Raw genomic sequence first — 22787 nt, forward strand, 5'->3', positions numbered from 1 at the left:
CGAGAGATCGGGGCGGAGGAGCGGCGAGAGATCGGGGCGGAGGAGTGGCGAGAGATCGGGGCGGAGGAGCGGCGAGAGATCGGGGCGGAGGAGCGGCCAGAGATCGGGGCGGAGGAGGGGCGAGAGATCGGGGGCGGAGGAGCGGAGCGAGATCGGGGCGGAGAGAGATCGGGGGCGGAGGAGCGGCGAGAGATCGGGGCGGAGAGAGAGATCGGGGCGGAGGAGCGGCGAGAGATCGGGGCGGAGGAGCGGCGAGAGATCGGGGCGGAGGAGCGGCCAGAGATCGGGGCGGAGGAGTGGCGAGAGATCGGGGCGGAGGAGCGGCGAGAGATCGGGGCGGAGGAGCGGCGAGAGATCGGGGCGGAGGAGCGGCCAGAGATCGGGGCGGAGGAGCGGCGAGAGATCGGGGCGGAGGAGCGGCCAGAGATCGGGGCGGAGGAGGGGCGAGAGATCGGGGGCGGAGGAGCGGAGCGAGATCGGGGCGGAGAGAGATCGGGGGCGGAGGAGCGGCGAGAGATCGGGGCGGAGGAGCGGCGAGAGATCGGGGGCGGAGGAGCAGCGAGAGATCGGGGCGGAGGAGCGGAGAGAGATCGGGGCGGAGGAGCGGCCAGAGATCGGGGCGGAGGAGCGGAGAGAGATCGGGGCGGAGGAGCGGCGAGAGATCGGGGCGGAGGAGCGGCGAGAGATCGGGGCGGAGGAGCGGAGAGAGATCGGGGCGGAGGAGCGGCGAGAGATCGGGGCGGAGGAGCGGAGAGAGATCGGGGCGGAGGAGCGGCGAGAGATCGGGGCGGAGGAGCGGCGAGAGATCGGGGCGGAGGAGCGGCGAGAGATCGGGGGCGGAGGAGCGGCGAGAGATCGGGGCGGAGGAGCGGCGAGAGATCGGGGCGGAGGAGCGGCGAGGGATCGGGGCGGAGGAGCGGCGAGAGATCGGGGCGGAGGAGCGGCGAGAGATCGGGGGCGGAGGAGTATCGAGAGATCGGGGCGGAGGAGCGGCGAGAGATCGGGGCGGAGGAGCGGCGAGAGATCGGGGGCGGAGGAGCGGCGAGAGATCGGGGGCGGAGGAGCGGCGAGAGATCGGGGCGGAGAAGCGGCGAGAGATCGGGGGCGGAGGAACGGAGCGAGATCGGGGCGGAGAGAGATCGGGGCGGAGGAGCGGCCAGAGATCGTAGCCCAGGATCATCGTGACCGGGGCCCAGGAGAGCCGAGGGCCCGGGGGGCAGCACGGGGCCCAGCCCACACTGTGCGATATGTGGGCGCACTGGGCCCGTGCAGCAGAGCTGGTGTCCAGACGTCCTGGTTAACCCTTGCCCCTGGACCCAGACCTCGCTCTGTCAAGCCCCGTGTGGTGGCTGGTGTACAACGGTCACCCCACGTTAAAACAATCCACCCACAGGCATCTTCCACCCTTCAGGATGTAGTTCAGGATCTGGAATATTAGCTCCTTCATTGAAACATCTGTAAACTCATCCCTTTTTGGTGTGGAGGCAAGTCATCCTCGATTCAAGGGACTGCCTAATACTATACTACGACCCTTACAAAAACCTCCCCACTAAAGCCCCTAAGGCTTGGTTGGGACACACGACACCCTTTCACACCATGCGGTGGTCTTAAAGATGCGTGGGTTGGGATAAATGCTCACCAGCTACCCCTCTGGCTTACTTGCTGCATCTCCCGATGAGGCGTACCTCCTGGGTCTGTACCAATCTGTGGTGTTCAAGTCCAGTCTCAAGGTCAGCTTTCCAGTCGAAATGGCGAGGCTCCCTTTGTTCATGGATGGCGTTTCTTCTCCGTGTCCCGGGCGGAGTGCTCAGTCCTCGCGCGTTGAACGAAGTGAGCAGGCGTGGAGGAGGGGAGCGAGAGAGAGAGAGAGATGGCTGCAAACTGCCATCTCTTGTTCTTGCAAAAATGCTTCTTCTCAACTGAGAGGGGCAGGACACAGCTCCAGCCTGCCCGTTTGTTACTGGGCCTCGTCCCTGTGGATCTGGTTCCGGAAAGTCTGGGTGACCACCTCGCTTTCCTTTGTCTTCCCACAGCCTGAACACCGGCCACTTTACTGAATCGGGGCACAGCTTACGAGGAGGATTTCCCGCGGGCAAATCAAGAAGAAATAGAAATGAGCTGCGTGCGTGGCTGTGTCCGCTGGAACTCCCGATCCACTGGCCTCCTCTCCCTGCGACGCGCAGCACGTGGGCGCACGTGGGCGGGAGTCACGTGGGCCTGCACGCCCGGTCACAGCTCAGTATTTTCTCATTCACAGCCACCGGAGCTTTGTCCGTTACGAAACTCCTATTACTACCAATGAGGAAAAAGCCCAAAACGCACAAACACGACATAAAACGTTAAAAAAAAACACCTTGCACAATAAACGAATACAAATGAAAAATGTTACACAGGGTTTCATTTCCCGATTTAAAAAAAAAGAGTTAGGGTTAGGGTTTTATAATAAGATTATCTGATTGGGCAGGGTTTTAACATAATTGTGTTTTTTAAATCTTTATTTTAATCATGTTTCTGCTATGTTTTTAAACTCTAACGCCTGTAACAGTAGGCTATAAGAACATAAGAAATAGGAGCAGGAGTCGGCCATTCAGCCCCTCGAGCCCGCTCCGCCATTTAATACGAGCATGGCTGATCCGATCATGGACCTCCCATATGGCCCAGGCTCCGCGCCTGCTTTTTCCGGCGTGAGAGTTTTTGGGGACACTTGCCCGGGCAAGATATGGGTAAATAGCCCAACCTTCCACGTACAATTGTCCTCGCACCTGACCTGCGGATCATCTGTCGAGCTCCAGCTTGACAGATCGGAAAAGCCGGTTTTCAGTGCGTGCGCATTGCCCGCTGAAAACAGGCTTCTCCGATGGCTTCCCGGGTCCGTAGAAACTTCGTACCGACCCGGAGACGTAGAAACATAGAAAATAGGTGCAGGAGTAGGCTATTCGGCCCTTCGAGCCTGCACCACCATTCAATACGATCATGGCTGATCATTCCCTCAGTACCCCATTCCTGCTTTCTCTCCATACCCCTTGATCCCTTTAGCCGTAAGGGCCACATCTAACTCCCTTTTGAATATATCTAACGAACTGGCCTCAACAACTCTCTGTGGTAGAGAATTCCACAGGTTCACAATTCACTGGGTGAAGAAGTTTCTCCTCATCTCGGTCCTAAATGGCTTACCCCTTATCCTTAGACTGTGTCCCCTGGTTCTGGACTTCCCCAACATCGGGAACATTCTTCCTGCATCTAACCTGTCCAGTCCCGTCAGAATTTTATATGTTTCTATGAGATCCCCTCTCATTCTTCTAAACTCCAATGAATACAGGCCCAGTCGATCCAGTCTCTCCTCATATGTCAGTCCTGCCATCCCGGGAATCAGTCTGGTGAACCTTCGCTGCACTCCCTCAATAGCAAGAACGTCCTTCCTCAGATTAGGAGACCAAAACTGAACACAATACTCCAGGTGTGGCCTCACCAAGGCCCTGTACAACTGCAGGGATTTCTGGGCCATTTGTCTCACTGCTCCCATTCCATGACTAAAGGCGCCCATCGACCATGAAGTTCCTACTTCCAGCTCCTGTTTTATTCCCGCCCAGTTGATGTGTATTCGAGTTAAACAGGTTTGGGCCTGCCCCCAAGCCAGTGCTGTCTGCTCCTCTGGAGCAACAGAAGATATGTCCAAACAATGTAAGGCCAAACCTCTGTTTTCGACGAATTCTTAGCAAGAGCCGCGCGTCGGACCCTGGTGGGGGCTGCAAAATCGCCCCCTTCCCCTTCAGGCCCGTTTCGCTGCGGAGTGCCGATTTGCCGCGTAATGGCCGCCATTTTGATAATTCCGCTCCCGCGCTATCCCGGAGGTGACCCGCCCGCCCGCCTCCCATCGCTCTGCTGTTGCCGGTCCGTCCTAAGTGTGTCATCACAGCGCGCACCGCCCATATCCGCCCCCTCCCACGGCGAGACAAAGATGAGAGGAAAAGCAATGTGTGAGGAGGACACAAAAAATCGTTGCAAAAGGACCCAGACAGGCTCAGTGAGCGGGGCAAACATTTGTCAGAGGGAGTATAATGTGGGAAAGTGTGAGGTCATGCACTTTGGCAGAAAAAAAATCAAAGAGCAAGTTATTATTTAAACGGAGAAAGATTGCAAAGTGCCGCAGTACAGCGGGACCTGGGGGTTACTTGTGCATGAAACACAAAAGGTTAGTATGCAGGTACAGCAAGTGATCAGGAAGGGCCAATGGTATCTTGGCCTTTATTGCAAAGGGGGATGGAGTATAAAAGCAGGGAAGTCTTGCTCCAGTTATACAGGGTATTGGTGAGGCCACACCTGGAGTACTGTGTGCAGTTCTGGTCTCCGTATTTACGAAAGGATATACTTGCTTTGGAGGCAGTTCAGAGAAGGTTCACTCGGTTGATTCCGGGGATGAGGGGGTTGACTTATGAGGAAAGGTTGAGGAGGTTGGGCCTCTACTCATTGGAGTTTAGAAGAATGAGAGGTGATCTTATCGAAACGTATAAGATTATGAGGGGGGCTCGACAAGGTGGATGCAGAGAGGATGTTCCCACTGATGGGGGAGACTAGAACTAGGGGGCATGGTCTTAGAATAAGGGGCCGCCCATTTAAAACTGAGATGAGGAGGAATTTCTTCTCTCAGAGGGTTGTAAATCTGTGGAACTCGCTGCCTCAGAGAGCTGTGGAAGCCGGGACATTGAATATATTTAAGACAGAGATAGACAGTTTCTTAACCGATCAGGGGGCGGGCAGGGAAGTGGAGCTGAGTCCATGATCGGATCAGCCATGGTCGTATTAAATGGTGGAGCAGGGCTCGAGGGGCCAAATAGCCGACTCCTGCTCCTGTTTCTGATGTTCTTATGAAAAAATCTTCCTCCCTGCCGAAAGCGGCTTTTTTCTGCCAGTGCAGTGAGGATGCGATCCTTGTAAAATGGCGGTGCGGTCCCGTAAAGGGCCGACAATTACGCCCCCCCCCACCCCCCTTCCCCCGGGTTCGGCCAGGCCACCAACAGGACAGCCAGAGACCAACCCCCACCCTGGCCCTCTTGGGTGCCAGGCCGCTCCCGGCCGAAACCCTCCCTGTGTGGCCCAGCGGATCGAACATCAAGCACGGCGCACGCTCTCCCCTTTCAGCGTGGTGACGCGGCGCCGTGATGACATCATTGGCGCTACGCTAACGAGTGACAGCTGCAGACACTCCCCCCCCCCCTCCCCCCCCCCCCCAACTTCCGCCCCTCCCCCCAACTTCCGCCCCTCCAGTGTACGAACTCCTGCTTCTCAGCCCGAAGGACGTGGGTTCAAGTTCCCGCTCCAGGGCCCGAAGTTAGTAAGACACCGGTTAATCGAGGACAGTCAGCACGGATTTGTTAAGGGGGGAAGATCGTGTCTGACTAACCCGGTTGAATTTCTCAAGGAGGTAACCAAGGAGGGTCGATGAGGGCAGTGCGTACGATGTAGTATATATGGACTGTAGCAAGGCTTTCGATAAGGTCCCACATGGCAGACTGGTGACAAAGGTTAAAGCCCATGGGATACAGGGCAAAGTGGCAAGTTGGATCCGAAATTGGCTCGGAGGCAGGAAGCAAAGGGTAATGGTCGACGGGTGTTTTTGTGACTGGAAGGATGTTTCCAGTGGGGGTTCCGCAGGGCTCGGTACTGGGACCCTTGCTTTTTGTGCTATATATCAATGATTTAGACTTGAATGTAGGGAGCATGATTACAAAGTTTGCAGATGATACTAAAAACGGGCCTGTGGTTGATAATGAAGAAGAAAGCTGTACACTCCAGGAAGATATCGATGGACCGGTCAGGTGGGCAGAACAAATGGAATTCAATCCGGATAATTGTGAGGTAATGCATTTGGGGAGAGCTAACAAGGCAAGGGAATACATAATAAGAAGTGTAGAGCAACAGAGGGACCTTGGAGTGCAGGTCCACAGATCCCTGAAGGTAGCAGGCCAGGTGGATAAGGTGGTTAAGAAGGCATACGGAATACTTGCCTTTATTAATCGAGGCATAGAATACAAGAGCAGGGGGGTTATGCTTGAACTGTATAAAACATTGGTTAGGCCACAGCTGGAGTACTGCGTGCAGTTCTGGTCACCACATTACAGGAAGGACGTGATTGCACTGGAGAGGGTACAGAGGAGATTTACCAGAATGTTGCACTGGAGAGGGTACAGAATGGAGAGGGCGCAGAGGAGATTTACCAGGATGTTGCACTGGAGAGGGTACAGAGGAGATTTACCAGGATGTTGCACTGGAGAGGGTATAGAGGAGATTTACCAGGATGTTGCACTAGAGAATGCGCAGAGGAGATTTACCAGGATGTTGCACTAGAGAGGGTACAGAAGAGATTTACCAGGATGTTGCACTAGAGAGGGTACAGAGAAGATTTACCAGGATGTTGCACTGGAGAGGGTACAGAGGAGATTTACCAGGATGTTGCACTGGAGAGGATACAGAGGAGATTTACCAGGATGTTGCACTGGAGAGGGTACAGAGGAGATTTACCAGGATGTTGCACTGGAGAGGATACAGAGGAGATTTACCAGGATGTTGCACTGGAGAGGGTACAGAGGAGATTTACCAGGATGTTGCACTGGAGAGGGTACAGAGGAGATTTACCAGGATGTTGCACTGGAGAGGGTACAGAGGAGATTTACCAGGATGTTGCACTGGAGAGGGTACAGAGGAGATTTACCAGGATGTTGCACGAGAGAGGGCGCAGAGGAGATTTACCAGGATGTTGCACTGGAGAGGGTACAGAGGAGATTTACCAGGATGTTGCACTGGAGAGGGTACAGAGGAGATTTACCAGGATGTTGCACTAGAGAGGGTACAGAGGAGATTTACCAGGATGTTGCACTAGAGAGGGTACAGAAGAGATTTACCAGGATGTTGCACTAGAGAGGGTACAGAGAAGATTTACCAGGATGTTGCACTGGAGAGGGTACAGAGGAGATTTACCAGGATGTTGCACTGGAGAGGATACAGAGGAGATTTACCAGGATGTTGCACTGGAGAGGGTACAGAGGAGATTTACCAGGATGTTGCACTGGAGAGGGTACAGAGGAGATTTACCAGGATGTTGCACTGGAGAGGGTACAGAGGAGATTTACCAGGATGTTGCACTGGAGAGGGTACAGAGGAGATTTACCAGGATGTTGCACGAGAGAGGGCGCAGAGGAGATTTACCAGGATGTTGCACTGGAGAGGGTACAGAGGAGATTTACCAGGATGTTGCACTGGAGAGGGTACAGAGGAGATTTACCAGGATGTTGCACTGGAGAGGGTACAGAGGAGATTTACCAGGATGTTGCACTAGAGATGGTACAGAAGAGATTTACCAGGATGTTGCACTAGAGAGGGTACAGAGAAGATTTACCAGGATGTTGCACTGGAGAGGGTACAGAGGAGATTTACCAGGATGTTGCACTGGAGAGGATACAGAGGAGATTTACCAGGATGTTGCACTGGAGAGGGTACAGAGGAGATTTACCAGGATGTTGCACTGGAGAGGGTACAGAGGAGATTTACCAGGATGTTGCACTGGAGAGGGTACAGAGGAGATTTACCAGGATGTTGCACTGGAGAGGGTACAGAGGAGATTTACCAGGATGTTGCACGCGAGAGGGCGCAGAGGAGATTTACCAGGATGTTGCACTGGAGAGGGTACAGAGGAGATTTACCAGGATGTTGCACTGGAGAGGGTACAGAGGAGATTTACCAGGATGTTGCACTAGAGAGGGTACAGAGGAGATTTACCAGGATGTTGCACTAGAGAGGGTACAGAAGAGATTTACCAGGATGTTGCACTAGAGAGGGTACAGAGAAGATTTACCAGGATGTTGCACTGGAGAGGGTACAGAGGAGATTTACCAGGATGTTGCACTGGAGAGGATACAGAGGAGATTTACCAGGATGTTGCACTGGAGAGGGTACAGAGGAGATTTACCAGGATGTTGCACTGGAGAGGGTACAGAATAGATTTACCAGGATGTTGCACTGGAGAGGGTACAGAGGAGATTTACCAGGATGTTGCACTAGAGAGGGTACAGAGGAGATTTACCAGGATGTTGCACGAGAGAGGGCGCAGAGGAGATTTACCAGGATGTTGCACTGGAGAGGGTACAGAGGAGATTTACCAGGATGTTGCACTGGAGAGGGTACAGAGGAGATTTACCAGGATGTTGCACTGGAGAGGGTACAGAGGAGATTTACCAGGATGTTGCACTAGAGATGGTACAGAAGAGATTTACCAGGATGTTGCACTGGAGAGGGTACAGAGGAGATTTACCAGGATGTTGCACTAGAGAGGGTACAGAGGAGATTTACCAGGATGTTGCACTAGAGAGGGTACAGAGGAGCTTTACCAGGATGTAGCACTAGAGAGGGTACAGAGGAGATTTACCAGGATGTTGCACTAGAGAGGGTACAGATGAGATTTACCAGGATGTTGCACTGGAGAGGGTACAGAGGAGATTTACCAGGATGTTGCACTGGAGAGGGTGCAGAGGAGATTTACCAGGATGTTGCACTAGAGAGGGTGCAGAAGAGATTTACCAGGATGTTGCACTGGAGAGGGTATAGAGGAGATTTACCAGGATGTTGCACTGGAGAGGGTACAGAGGAGATTTACCAGGATGTTGCACTGGAGAGGGTGCAGAGGAGATTTACCAGGATGTTGCACTAGAGAGGGTACAGAGGAGATTTACCAGGATGTTGCACTAGAGAGGGTACAGAGGAGATTTACCAGGATGTTGCACTGGAGAGGGTACAGAGGAGATTTACCAGGATGTTGCACTGGAGAGGGTACAGAGGAGATTTACCAGGATGTTGCACTGGAGAGGGTACAGAGGACATTTGCCAGGATGTTACACTGGAGAGGGTACAGAGGAGATTTACCAGGATGTTGCACTAGAGAGGGCGCAGAGGAGATTTACCAGGATGTTGCACTGGAGAGGGTACAGAGGAGATTTACCAGAATGTTGCACTGGAGAGGGTACAGAATGGAGAGGGCGCAGAGGAGATTTACCAGGATGTTGCACTGGAGAGGGTACAGAGGAGATTTACCAGGATGTTGCACTGGAGAGGGTATAGAGGAGATTTACCAGGATGTTGCACTAGAGAATGCGCAGAGGAGATTTACCAGGATGTTGCACTAGAGAGGGTACAGAAGAGATTTACCAGGATGTTGCACTAGAGAGGGTACAGAGAAGATTTACCAGGATGTTGCACTGGAGAGGGTACAGAGGAGATTTACCAGGATGTTGCACTGGAGAGGATACAGAGGAGATTTACCAGGATGTTGCACTGGAGAGGGTACAGAGGAGATTTACCAGGATGTTGCACTGGAGAGGGTACAGAGGAGATTTACCAGGATGTTGCACTGGAGAGGGTACAGAGGAGATTTACCAGGATGTTGCACTGGAGAGGGTACAGAGGAGATTTACCAGGATGTTGCACGAGAGAGGGCGCAGAGGAGATTTACCAGGATGTTGCACTGGAGAGGGTACAGAGGAGATTTACCAGGATGTTGCACTGGAGAGGGTACAGAGGAGATTTACCAGGATGTTGCACTAGAGAGGGTACAGAGGAGATTTACCAGGATGTTGCACTAGAGAGGGTACAGAAGAGATTTACCAGGATGTTGCACTAGAGAGGGTACAGAGAAGATTTACCAGGATGTTGCACTGGAGAGGGTACAGAGGAGATTTACCAGGATGTTGCACTGGAGAGGATACAGAGGAGATTTACCAGGATGTTGCACTGGAGAGGGTACAGAGGAGATTTACCAGGATGTTGCACTGGAGAGGGTACAGAGGAGATTTACCAGGATGTTGCACTGGAGAGGGTACAGAGGAGATTTACCAGGATGTTGCACTGGAGAGGGTACAGAGGAGATTTACCAGGATGTTGCACGAGAGAGGGCGCAGAGGAGATTTACCAGGATGTTGCACTGGAGAGGGTACAGAGGAGATTTACCAGGATGTTGCACTGGAGAGGGTACAGAGGAGATTTACCAGGATGTTGCACTGGAGAGGGTACAGAGGAGATTTACCAGGATGTTGCACTAGAGATGGTACAGAAGAGATTTACCAGGATGTTGCACTAGAGAGGGTACAGAGGAGATTTACCAGGATGTTGCACTAGAGAGGGTACAGAGGAGATTTACCAGGATGTTGCACTGGAGAGGGTACAGAGGAGATTTACCAGGATGTTGCACTGGAGAGGGTGGAGAAGAGATTTACCAGGATGTTGCACTAGAGAGGGTACAGAAGAGATTTACCAGGATGTTGCACTAGAGAGGGTACAGAGAAGATTTACCAGGATGTTGCACTGGAGAGGGTACAGAGGAGATTTACCAGGATGTTGCACTGGAGAGGATACAGAGGAGATTTACCAGGATGTTGCACTGGAGAGGGTACAGAGGAGATTTACCAGGATGTTGCACTGGAGAGGGTACAGAGGAGATTTACCAGGATGTTGCACTGGAGAGGGTACAGAGGAGATTTACCAGGATGTTGCACTGGAGAGGGTACAGAGGAGATTTACCAGGATGTTGCACGAGAGAGGGCGCAGAGGAGATTTACCAGGATGTTGCACTGGAGAGGGTACAGAGGAGATTTACCAGGATGTTGCACTGGAGAGGGTACAGAGGAGATTTACCAGGATGTTGCACTAGAGAGGGTACAGAGGAGATTTACCAGGATGTTGCACTAGAGAGGGTACAGAAGAGATTTACCAGGATGTTGCACTAGAGAGGGTACAGAGAAGATTTACCAGGATGTTGCACTGGAGAGGGTACAGAGGAGATTTACCAGGATGTTGCACTGGAGAGGGTGCAGAGGAGATTTACCAGGATGTTGCACTGGAGAGGGTACAGAGGAGATTTACCAGGATGTTGCACTGGAGAGGGTACAGAATAGATTTACCAGGATGTTGCACTGGAGAGGGTACAGAGGAGATTTACCAGGATGTTGCACTAGAGAGGGTACAGAGGAGATTTACCAGGATGTTGCACGAGAGAGGGCGCAGAGGAGATTTACCAGGATGTTGCACTGGAGAGGGTACAGAGGAGATTTACCAGGATGTTGCACTGGAGAGGGTACAGAGGAGATTTACCAGGATGTTGCACTGGAGAGGGTACAGAGGAGATTTACCAGGATGTTGCACTAGAGATGGTACAGAAGAGATTTACCAGGATGTTGCACTGGAGAGGGTACAGAGGAGATTTACCAGGATGTTGCACTAGAGAGGGTACAGAGGAGATTTACCAGGATGTTGCACTAGAGAGGGTACAGAGGAGCTTTACCAGGATGTTGCACTAGAGAGGGTACAGAGGAGATTTACCAGGATGTTGCACTGGAGAGGGTACAGATGAGATTTACCAGGATGTTGCACTGGAGAGGGTACAGAGGAGATTTACCAGGATGTTGCACTGGAGAGGGTGCAGAGGAGATTTACCAGGATGTTGCACTAGAGAGGGTGCAGAAGAGATTTACCAGGATGTTGCACTGGAGAGGGTATAGAGGAGATTTACCAGGATGTTGCACTGGAGAGGGTACAGAGGAGATTTACCAGGATGTTGCACTGGAGAGGGTGCAGAGGAGATTTACCAGGATGTTGCACTAGAGAGGGTACAGAGGAGATTTACCAGGATGTTGCACTAGAGAGGGTACAGAGGAGATTTACCAGGATGTTGCACTGGAGAGGGTACAGAGGAGATTTACCAGGATGTTGCACTGGAGAGGGTACAGAGGAGATTTACCAGGATGTTGCACTGGAGAGGGTACAGAGGAGATTTACCAGGATGTTACACTGGAGAGGGTACAGAGGAGATTTACCAGGATGTTGCACTAGAGAGGGCGCAGAGGAGATTTACCAGGATGTTGCACTGGAGAGGGTACAGAGGAGATTTACCAGGATGTTGCACTGGAGAGGGTACAGAGGAGATTTACCAGGATGTTGCACTAGAGAGGGTACAGAGGAGATTTACCAGGATGTTGCACTAGAGAGGGTACAGAGGAGATTTACCAGGATGTTGCACTAGAGAGGGCGCAGAGGAGATTTACCAGGATGTTGCACTGGAGAGGGTACAGAGGAGATTTACCAGGATGTTGCACTGGAGAGGGTACAGAGGAGATTTACCAGGATGTTGTAGCGGAGAGGGTACAGAGGAGATTTACCAGGATATTGCACAAGAGAGAGTACAGAGGAGATTTACCAGGATGTTGTACTAGAGAGGGTACAGAGGAGATTTACCAGGATGTTGCACTAGAGAGGGTACAGAGGAGATTTACCAGGATGTTGCACTAGAGAGGGTACAGAGGAGATTTATCAGGATGTTGCACTGGAGAGGGTACAGAGGAGATTTACCAGGATGTTGCACTGGAGAGGGTGCAGAGGAGATTTACCAGGATGTTGCACTGGAGAGGGTACAGAGGAGATTTACCAGGTTGTTGCACTGGAGAGGGTACAGCGGAGATTTACCAGGATGTTGCACTAGAGAGGGCGCAGAGGAGATTTACCAGGATGTTGCACTGGAGAGGATACAGAGGAGATTTACCAGGATGTTGCACTAGAGAGGGTACAGAGGAGATTTACCAGGATGTTGCACTGGAGAGGGTACAGAGGAGATTTACCAGGATGTTGCACTAGAGAGGGCACAGAGGAGATTTACCAGGATGTTGCACTAGAGAGGGTACAGAAGTGATTTACCAGGATGTTGCACTGGAAAGGGTACAGAGGAGATTTACCAGGATGTTGCACGAGAGAGGGTACAGAGGAGATTTACCAGGATGTTGCACTGGAGAGGGTACAGAGGAGATTTACCAGGATGTTGCACTGGAGAGGGTGCAGAGGAGATTTACCAGGATGTTGCACTAGAGAGGGTACAGAGGAGATTTACCAGGATATTGCACTGGAGAGGGTACAGAGGAGATTTACCAGGATGTTGCACTGGAGAGGGTACAGAGGAGATTTACCAGGATGTTGCACTGGAGAGGGTACAGAGGAGATTTCCCAGGATGTTGCACTAGAGAGGGTACAGAGGAGATTTACCAGGATGTTGCATTAGAGAGGGTACAGAGGAGATTTACCAGGATGTTGCACTAGAGAGGGTACAGAGGAGATTTATCAGGATGTTGCACTGGAGAGGATACAGAGGAGATTTACCAGGATGTTGCACTAGAGAGGGTACAGAGGAGATTTACCAGGATGTTGCACTGGCGAGGGTACAGAGGAGATTTACCAGGATGTTGCACTGGAGAGGGTACAGAGGAGATTTACCAGGATGTTGCACTGGAGAGGGTACAGAGGAGATTTACCAGGATGTTGCACTGGAGAGGGTACAGAGGAGATTTACCAGGATGTTGCACTGGAGAGGGTACAGAGGAGATTTACCAGGATGTTGCACGAGAGAGGGCGCAGAGGAGATTTACCAGGATGTTGCACTGGAGAGGGTACAGAGGAGATTTACCAGGATGTTGCACTGGAGAGGGTACAGAGGAGATTTACCAGGACGTTGCCGGGACTGGAGAATTTTACCGATGAGGGAAGATTGGAGAGGCTGGGGTTGTTTTCTTTGGAACAGAGGAGGCTGAGGGGAGACCTGATTGAGGTGTATAAAATGAGGAGGGGCCTGGATCGAGTGGATAGGACGGACCTGTTTCCTTTGGCAGAGGGGTCAACAACCAGGGGGCAGAGATTGAAAGTAATTGGGGGGAGGTTTCGAGGGGGTTTGAGGGGAAATGTCTTCACCCAGAGGGCGGTGGGGGTCTGGGGGGGAACTCACTGCCTGAAAGGGGGGTAGAGGCAGAAACCCTCACCACATTTGGACGTGTGCTCGAAGTGCCGTAACCCACAGGGCTACGGACCCAGAGCGGGAAAGTGGGATTAGGCCGGGATGGATCTTGGTCGGCCGGCGCAAGGCGGACACGATGGGCCGAATGGCCTCCTCCCGCGCTGTAAACTTCTCTGGTTCGGAGTGGGCCCCCCTGGTTAGAGCTGGTGGATGAACCCATCGTGTTTAAACCAGGAGGTCGCGATCTCTGCGCTCCTCTAATTCTGCCCCCCTGACCATCCCTGATTATAATCGCTCCACCATCGGTGGTCGTGCCTTCTGTTGCCTGGGCCCCAAGCTCTGGAACTCCCTCCCTGAACCTCTCCGCCTCTCTCTCCTCCTTTTAAGACGCTACTTAAACCCACCTCTGTGACCCAGCTTTTGGTCGCCTGTCCCTAATTTCTACTTATGCGGCTCAGTATCAAATTTTTAAAATCTCATAACGCTCCCGTGAAGCCCCTTTGGACGTTCCACAACGTTAAATGGCACATGTCATTGGGCTCAATTTTCCCCAAAGTTTTTTGGGCGTACTTGAAGAGTTACGCCCGATGTTTTTGGGGCCCAAGTACGTGAAAAAAAATAATTCTACGTTTTCCCCGTTGGATTTCTTCGTTTTGGCGCGGCCTAACCTTAGTTTTGGGGGCGGAACCTTGATCTGGGCCAAAAAGATCAGGCTGCCATGGTAACGGGGGACACAGTGCGAGCTGAGGCCACAAAGTGAATCAGACAGCCCGCTCCCAACACAAGAAAAGCATTGAAAAACACACAGCACCAACTTACCTCCAACCCCGTCTCTCTCTCTCTCTCTCTCTCATGAGAACATCAGAAATAGGTGCAGGAATAGGCCTGACGGCCCCTCGAGTCTGCTCCGCCATTCAATACGATCATGGACTCAGGTCCACTCTCCCGCCCGCCCCCCACTATCCCGCTCGCTCGCTCTCGCTCTCTGTGCGAACCGGGGACCGAGAATGGGAGCGGAGCGGGAGAACGGGGGCCGAGAATGGGAGCGGACCGGGAGAGTGGGGGCCGAGAATGGGAGCGGAGCGGGAGAGCGGGGACCGAGAATGGGAGCGGAGCGGGAGAGCGGGGTCCGAGAATGGGAGCGGAGCGGGAGAGCGGGGACCGAGAATGGGAGCGGAGCGGGAGAACGGGGATCGAGAATGGGAGCGGAGCGGGAGAACGGGGACCGAGAATGGGAGCGGAGCGGGGACCGAGAATGGGAGCGGAGCGGGAGAACGGGGACCGAGAATGGGAGCGGAGCGGGAGAGCGGGGACCGAGAATGGGAGTGGAGCGGGAGAGCGGGGACCGAGAATGGGAGCGGAGCGGGAGAGTGGGGGCCGAGAATGGGAGCGGAGTGGGAGAGCGGGGATCGAGAATGGGAGCGGACCGGGAAAATGGGGACCGAGAATGGGAGCGGAGTGGGAGAGCGGGGATCGAGAATGGGAGCGGAGCGGGAGAGCGGGGACCGAGAATGGGAGCGGAGCGGGGACCGAGAATGGGAGCGGAGCGGGAGAGCGGGGACCGAGAATGGGAGCGGAGCGGGAGAGCGGGGTCCGAGAATGGGAGCGGAGCGGGGACCGAGAATGGGAGCGGAGCGGGGACCGAGAATGGGAGCGGAGCGGGAGAGCGGGGACCGAGAATGGGAGCGGAGCGGGAGAGCGGGGACCGAGAATGGGAGCGGAGCGGGAGAGCGGGGACCGAGAATGGGAGCGGAGCGGGAGAGCGGGGACCGAGAATGGGAGCGGACCGGGAGAGCGGGGACCGAGAATGGGAGCGGAGCGGGAGAGCGGGGACCGAGAATGGGAGCGGAGCGGGAGAGCGGGGACCGAGAATGGGAGCGGAGCGGGAGAGTGGGGACCGAGAATGGGACAAGAATGGGAGTGGACCGGGAGAGTGGGGACCGAGAATGGGAGCGGACCGGGAGAACGGGGACCGAGAATGGGAGCGGAGCGGGAGAACGGGGACCGAGAATGGGAGCGGAGCGGGAGAACGGGGACCGAGAATGGGGGTAACTCTCAGTTGGCTAAACTTCCCGAAATGGCCAGAATTGGCACGGAGTGGCTGCTAACGTCCTCTTTGGCTGAAGAGAAACTGGCCGCACAAAATGGTGGCTGAGTTAAGCTGGTGCAAATTGATTGGGGGAAACTGCGGGCTTTTCAACTCAGGCCAAAAAAGAGCGGCCTGTTCCAAATGAAACTGGCACAAATCACCGGGGACAACTGAGCCCGTTGTCACAGCGGGAGATTCCCGCGTCGTCGAGAGAACATTTCTGTCTGTCTGCCGCCGTCGCGCATCCTCGCCCGCGGGTTTCTCCGCCCGCGTGGCTCGCGCCCGCCTTCCTGTGGCCTCAAGGACTGCAGGGGGAGGGGCACCGCAGACGGTGGGGGGTGGGGGGGTGGGCGGGGGGGGGGGGGAGCAGAGGAGGGGCGGGCAATCAATCAGCATCCGCGAGAGAGAGCGGACAGCTTAATGTTCCGGCGAAGAGCTCCTGTTACAGCTTCCTTTGTGGTTTTTGTCTTCCACCAGATCTCTCCGGGCTGACCTCAAGTGTTCTGCCCGGCAAAAGGAAATCAATACGGAGCTCCCTTCCCCCACCGTGTCCGACCCACTAGTCCAGAACATCAGACACAGGAGCAGGAGTCGGCCATTCGGCCCCTCAAGCCCGCTCCGCCATCCAATCAGATGGCGGCTGATCCGATCTTGGGCTCAGCTCCACTTCCCCGCCCGCCCCTTCACTCCCTTATCGCTCAAAAATCTGTCTATCTCCACCTTAAATATATTCAATGACCCAGCCCCCACAGCTCTCTGGGGCAGAGAATTCCACAGATTCACCAGAAGAAATTCCTCCTCATCTCCGTCCTAAATGGGCGGCCCCTTATTAAACATAAGAACATCAGAAATAGGAGCAGGAGTCGGCCATTCGGCCCCTCGAGCCCTGCTCCGCCATTTAATACGACCATGGCTGATCCGATCATGGACTCAGCTCCACTTCCCTGCCCGCCCCCTTATCGGTTAAGAAACTGTCTATCTCTGTCTTAAATATATTCATTGTCCCGGCTTCCACAGCTCTCTGAGGCAGCGAATTCCACAGATTTACAACCCTCTGAGAGAAGAAATTCCTCCTCATCTCAGTTTTAAATGGGCGGCCCCTTATTCTAAGACCATGCCCCCTAGTTCTAGTCTCCCCCATCAGTGGGAACATCCTCTCTGCATCCACCTTGTCGAGCCCCCTCATAATCTTATACATTTCGATAAGATCACCTCTCATTCTTCTGAATCCCAATGAGTAGAGGCCCAACCTCCTCAACCTTTCCTCATAAGTCAACCCCTTCACCTCGGGGTACATGCAGGCACGGACTCTCGCTAGGGTACAGCTTCCATCTTCACTGGCCGTCTTCCGCTCTCTCACCCAACATCGACAACAACCTGCCTTGATATAGCGCCTGGAACGCAGTAAAACATCCTAAAGCGTTTCCCAGGAACATCAATCAGACAATCGGACCCCGAGCCACAACGAGGAGATATTAGGGACAGGTGACCAAAAGCTGGGTCACAGAGCGAGGTTTTAAGGAGCGTCTTAAAGGAGGCAAGAGAGGGGGAGAGGTTTAGGGAGGGAGTTTCAGAGCTTGGGGCCCAGGCAGCAGAAGGCACGGCCACCGATGGTGGAGCGATTATAATCAGGGATGGTCAGGAGGGCAGAATTAGAGGAGTGCAGAGATCTCGGGGGGTTGGAGGAGGTTACAGAGATAAGGAGGGGTGTAGAGACTGGACGGGGTTCCAGAGATAGGGAGGGGTGTAGGGGCTGGAGGGGTGTAGGGGCTGGAGGAGGTTACAGAGATAGGGAGGGGTGTAGGGGCTGGAGGAGGTTACAGAGATAGGGAGGGGTGTAGGGGCTGGAGGAGGTTACAGAGATAGGGAGGGGTGTCGGGGCTGGAGGGGGTTACAGAGATAGGGAGGGGTGTAGGGGCTGGAGGGGGTTACAGAGATAGGGAGGGGTGTAGGGGCTAGAGGAGATTACAGAGATAAGGAGGGGTGTAGGGGCTGGAGGGGGTTACAGAGATAGGGAGGGGTGTAGGGGCTGGAGGGGGTTACAGAGATAGGGAGGGGTGTAGGGGCTGGAGGGGGTTACAGAGATAGGGAGGGGGTGAGGAGGGATTTGTAAACAAGGATGAGAATTTTGAAATCGAGGCGTTTAACCAGGAGCAATGTCGATTAGCGAGCACAGGGGGTGATGGGTGAGTGGGACTGGGTGTGTTAGAACACGGGGCAGTGAGCACAGGGGGTGATGGGTGAGTGGGACTGGGTGCGAGTTAGGACACGGGGTCAGTGAGCACAGGGGGTGATGGGTGAGTGGGACTGGGTGTGAGTTAGGACACGGGGCAGTGAGCACAGGGGGTGATGGGTGAGTGGGACTGGGTGTGAGTTAGGACACGGGGCAGTGAGCACAGGGGGTGATGGGTGAGCGGGACTGGGTGCGAGTTAGGACATGGGGTCAGCGAGCACAGGGGGTGATGGGTGAGCGGGACTGGGTGAGAGTTAGGACACGGGGCAGTGAGCACAGGGGGTGATGGGTGAGCGGGACTGGGTGAGAGTTAGGACACGGGGTCAGTGAGCACAGGGGGTGATGGGTGAGCGGGACTGGGTGCGAGTTAGGACACGGGGTCAGTGAGCACAGGGGGTGATGGGTGAGTGGGACTGGGTGTGAGTTAGGACACGGGGTCAGTGAGCACAGGAGGTGATGGGTGAGTGGGACTGGGTGTGAGTTAGGACACGGGGTCAGTGAGCACAGGAGGTGATGGGTGAGTGGGACTCGGTGCGAGTTAGGACACGGGGCAGTGAGCACAGGGGGTGATGGGTGAGTGGGACTGGGTGTGAGTTAGGACACGGGGCACATGGGGTGATGGGTGAGTGGGACTGGGTGTGAGTTAGGACACGGGGGTGGGTGGAGGCAGAGTTGTGGAGGAGCTGATGGTTAGGGAGGCTGAGTGGGTGGGCAGGAGATTATAAAACAAACCAATTTATACAAATCGGCCGAACGATGTTTCTGATCGAACGCTGACCTCGTGTACATCTGATGCAGCGTGCAGTTCACATACACCGTATTAAGTCACGGTCGATGTGTTTCACAAGTTGTCATGTTAAACAAGAAACTACATTGAGTAACTCCAGCTTGAAAGAACACTTTCATCTTTCGCGGCATGGATGACACAACGTGAGACGGTTAAAATTAACACGAAAATAAATCGCGGGAGCGCCATGTACCGCGAGACTCACTTCCATTTCGACAGCGCCTTGTAGCACCTCACACGGGGATCTTTATTGAAGTGCGCTCACTGTTGTATTGTGGGAAATGTGGCAGGCAATTTGCGCACAGCAAGCTCCCACACACAGCGATGTGATAATGACCCGGAGCGTCTGTTTTAGTGATGTTGGTCGAGGGATAATTATTGGCCCCAGGACCCCGGGGAGAACTCCCCCTGCTCTTCTTCCAATAGTGGCCCCGGGATCTTTTACATCCACCCGAGAGGGCAGACGGGGCCTCGGTTTAATGTCTCATCCGAAATACAGCCCCTCCGACAGTGCGGCACTCCCTCAGTACTGCCCCTCCGACAGTGCGGCGCTCCCTCAGTACTGCCCCTCCGACAGTGCAGGGCTCCCTCAGTACTGCCCCTCCGACAGTGCATTGCTCCCTCAGTACTGCCCCTCCAACAGTGCGGCGCTCCCTCAGTACTGCCCCTCCGACAGTGCGGGGCTCCCTCAGTACTGCCCCTCCGACAGTGCGGGGCTCCCTCAGTACTGCCCCTCCGACAGTGCGGCGCTCCCTCAGTACCGCCCCTCCGACAGTGCGGCGCTCCCTCAGTACCGCCCCTCCGACAGTGCGGCGCTCCCTCAGTACTGCCCCTCCGACAGTGCGGCACTCCCTCAGTACCGCCCCTCCGACAGTGCGGCACTCCCTCAGTACTGCCCCTCCGACTGTGTGGCACTCCCTCAGTACTGCCCCTTCGACAGTGTGGCGCTCCCTCAGTACTGCCCCTCCGACAGTGCGGCGCTCCCTCAGTACCGCCCCTCCGACAGTGTGGCGCTCCCTCAGTACTGCCCCTCCGACAGTGTGGCGCTCCCTCAGTACTGCCCCTCCGACAGTGCGGCGCTCCCTCAGTACTGCCCCTCCGACAGTGCGGCTCTCCCTCAGTACCACCCCTCCGACAGTGCGGCGCTCCCTCAGTACTGCCCCTCCGACAGTGCGGCGCTCCCTCAGTACTGCCCCTCCAACAGTGCGGCTCTCCCTCAGTACCACCCCTCCGACAGTGCGGCACTCCCTCAGTACTGCCCCTCCGATAGTGCGGCGCTTCCTCAGTACCGCCCCTCCGACAGTGCGGCGCTCCCTCAGTACTGCCCCTCCGACAGTGCGGCACTCCCTCAGTACTGCCCCTCCGACAGTGCGGCACTCCCTCAGTACTGCCCCTCCGACAGTGCGGCGCTCCCTCAGTACTGCCCCTCCGACAGTGCGGCGCTCCCTCAGTACTGCCCCTCCGACAGTGCGGGGCTCCCTCAGTACTGCCCCTCCGACAGTGCGGCACTCCCTCAGTACTGCCCCTCCGACAGTGCGGCACTCCCTCAGTACCGCCCCTCCGACAGTGCGGGGCTCCCTCAGTACTGCCCCTCCGACAGTGCGGCGCTCCCTCAGTACCGCCCCTCCGACAGTGCGGCACTCCCTCAGTACTGCCCCTCCGACAGTGCGGCGCTCCCTCAGTACCGCCCCTCCGACAGTGCGGCACTCCCTCAGTACTGCCCCTCCGACAGTGCGGCACTCCCTCAGTACCGCCCCTCCGACAGTGCGGGGCTCCCTCAGTACTGCCCCTCCGACAGTGCACTTCTGATTTTTTAGGCTTTAATATTTAAGCAGCTGAACCGAATTTTAGGTTATCATAAAACGAGGAGCCAAAGTTGATGGATTAACATTTAGATAGTTTTCTGCTGCTGCAGGGCATAACTGCCTGGATTTAAGGCAGAAAGAAGTAAATTAAATCAGACTCTCCTTGTGGAATGAGACTCGACGGAGCGGGAGAGGTTCACAGCCAAATGAAAGAGGTATCAGACCTGCATTACCTGCCCGACGCCTTTATTGCTCTCCGTATCCTCGTGACTGATTCAACTCGAGGGATTCAGCTTTGCTGGTTCTCAGCCTCGCCACCCTCCCTATCTCTGTAACCCCCTCCAGCCCCTACACCCCTCCCTATCTCTGTAACCCCCTCCAGCCCCTACACCCCTCCCTATCTCTGTAACCCCCTCCAGCCCCTACACCCCTCCCTATCTCTGTAACCTCCTCCAGCCCCTACACCCCTCCCTATCTCTGTAAACCCCTCCAGCCCCTACACCCCTCCCTATCTCTGTAACCTCCTCCAGCCCCTACACCCCTCCCTATCTCTGTAACCCCCTCCAGCCCCTACACACCTCCCTATCTCTGTAACCTCCTCCAGCCCCTACACCCCTCCCTATCTCTGTAACCCCCTCCAGCCCCTACACCCCTCCCTATCTCTGTAACCCCCTCCAGCCCCTACACCCCTCCCTATCTCTGTAACCCCCTCCAGCCCCTACACCCCTCCCTATCTCTGTAACCCCCTCCAGCCCCTACACCCCTCCCTATCTCTGTAACCCCCTCCAGCCCCGACACCCCTCCCGATCTCTGTAACCCCCCTCCAGCCCCTACACCCCTCCCGATCTCTGTAACCCCCTCCAGCCCCTACACCCCTCCCTATCTCTGTAACACCCTCCAGCCCCTACACCCCTCCCTATCTCTGTAACCCCTTCCAGCACCTATACCCCTCCCTATCTCTGTAACCTCCTCCTGCCCCTACACCCATCCCTATCTCTGTAAACCCCTCCAGGCCCTACACCCCTCCCTATCTCTGTAACACCCTCCAGCCCCTACACCCCTCCCTATCTCTGTAACCCCTTCCAGCCCCTATACCCCTCCCTATCTCTGTAACCTCCTCCTGCCCCTACACCCATCCCTATCTCTGTAACCCCCTCCAGCCCCTACACCCTTCCCTATCTCTGTAACCCCCTCCAGCTCCTACACCCCTCCCAATCTCTGTAACCCCCTCCAGCCCCTACACCCCTCCCTATCTCTGTAACCCCCTCCAGCCCCTACACCCCTCCCTATCTCTGTAACCCCCTCCAGCCCCTACACCCCTCCCGATCTCTGTAACCCCCTCCAGCAGCTACACCCCTCCCTATCTCTGTAACACCCTCCAGCCCCTACACCCCTCCCTATCTCTGTAACCTCCTCCTGCCCCTACACCCATCCCTATCTCTGTAACCCCCTCCAGCCCCTACACCCTTCCTTATCTCTGTAACCTCCTCCAGCCCCGACACCCCTCCCTATCTCTGTAACACCCTCCAGCCCCTACACCCCTCCCTATCTCTGTAACCTCCTCCAGCCCCGACACCCCTCCCTATCTCTGTAACCTCCTCCAGCCCCGACACCCCTCCCTATCTCTGTAACCTCCTCCAGCCCCGACACCCCTCCCTATCTCTGTAACACCCTCCAGCCCCGACACCCCTCCCTATCTCTGTAACACCCTCCAGCCCCTACACCCATCCCTATCTCTGTAACCCCCTCCAGCCCCTACACCCTTCCTTATCTCTGTAACCCCCTCCAGCCCCGACACCTCTCCCTATCTCTGTAACCTCCTCCAGCCCAACACCCCTCGCTATCTCTGAAACCTGGAGAAATCTTGCTCGACACTCCCAATGCAGAACTGTCGGAGGGACGGTACTGAGGGAGCGCCGCACTGTCGGAGGGCAGTACTGAGGGAGCCCTGCACTGTCGGAGGGGCAGTACTGAGGGAGCGCCGCACTGTCGGAGGGGCGGTACTGAGGGAGCGCCGCACTGTCGGAGGGGCTGTATTTCGCGATGAGACATTAAACCGA

General features: G+C 55.2%; 1 protein-coding gene across 1 annotated transcript in view; it reads left to right on the forward strand.

Moving 5' to 3' along the window:
* The window catches only part of LOC139240471 (neural cell adhesion molecule L1-like), a 97161-nt gene that overhangs the window by 58399 nt on the left and 15975 nt on the right, over positions 1-22787 (forward strand). The window lies entirely within an intron of this gene.

This window comes from Pristiophorus japonicus, chromosome 32 (genome assembly GCF_044704955.1).
Source record: "Pristiophorus japonicus isolate sPriJap1 chromosome 32, sPriJap1.hap1, whole genome shotgun sequence".
In the NCBI taxonomy this organism is placed as follows: domain Eukaryota; kingdom Metazoa; phylum Chordata; class Chondrichthyes; family Pristiophoridae; genus Pristiophorus; species Pristiophorus japonicus.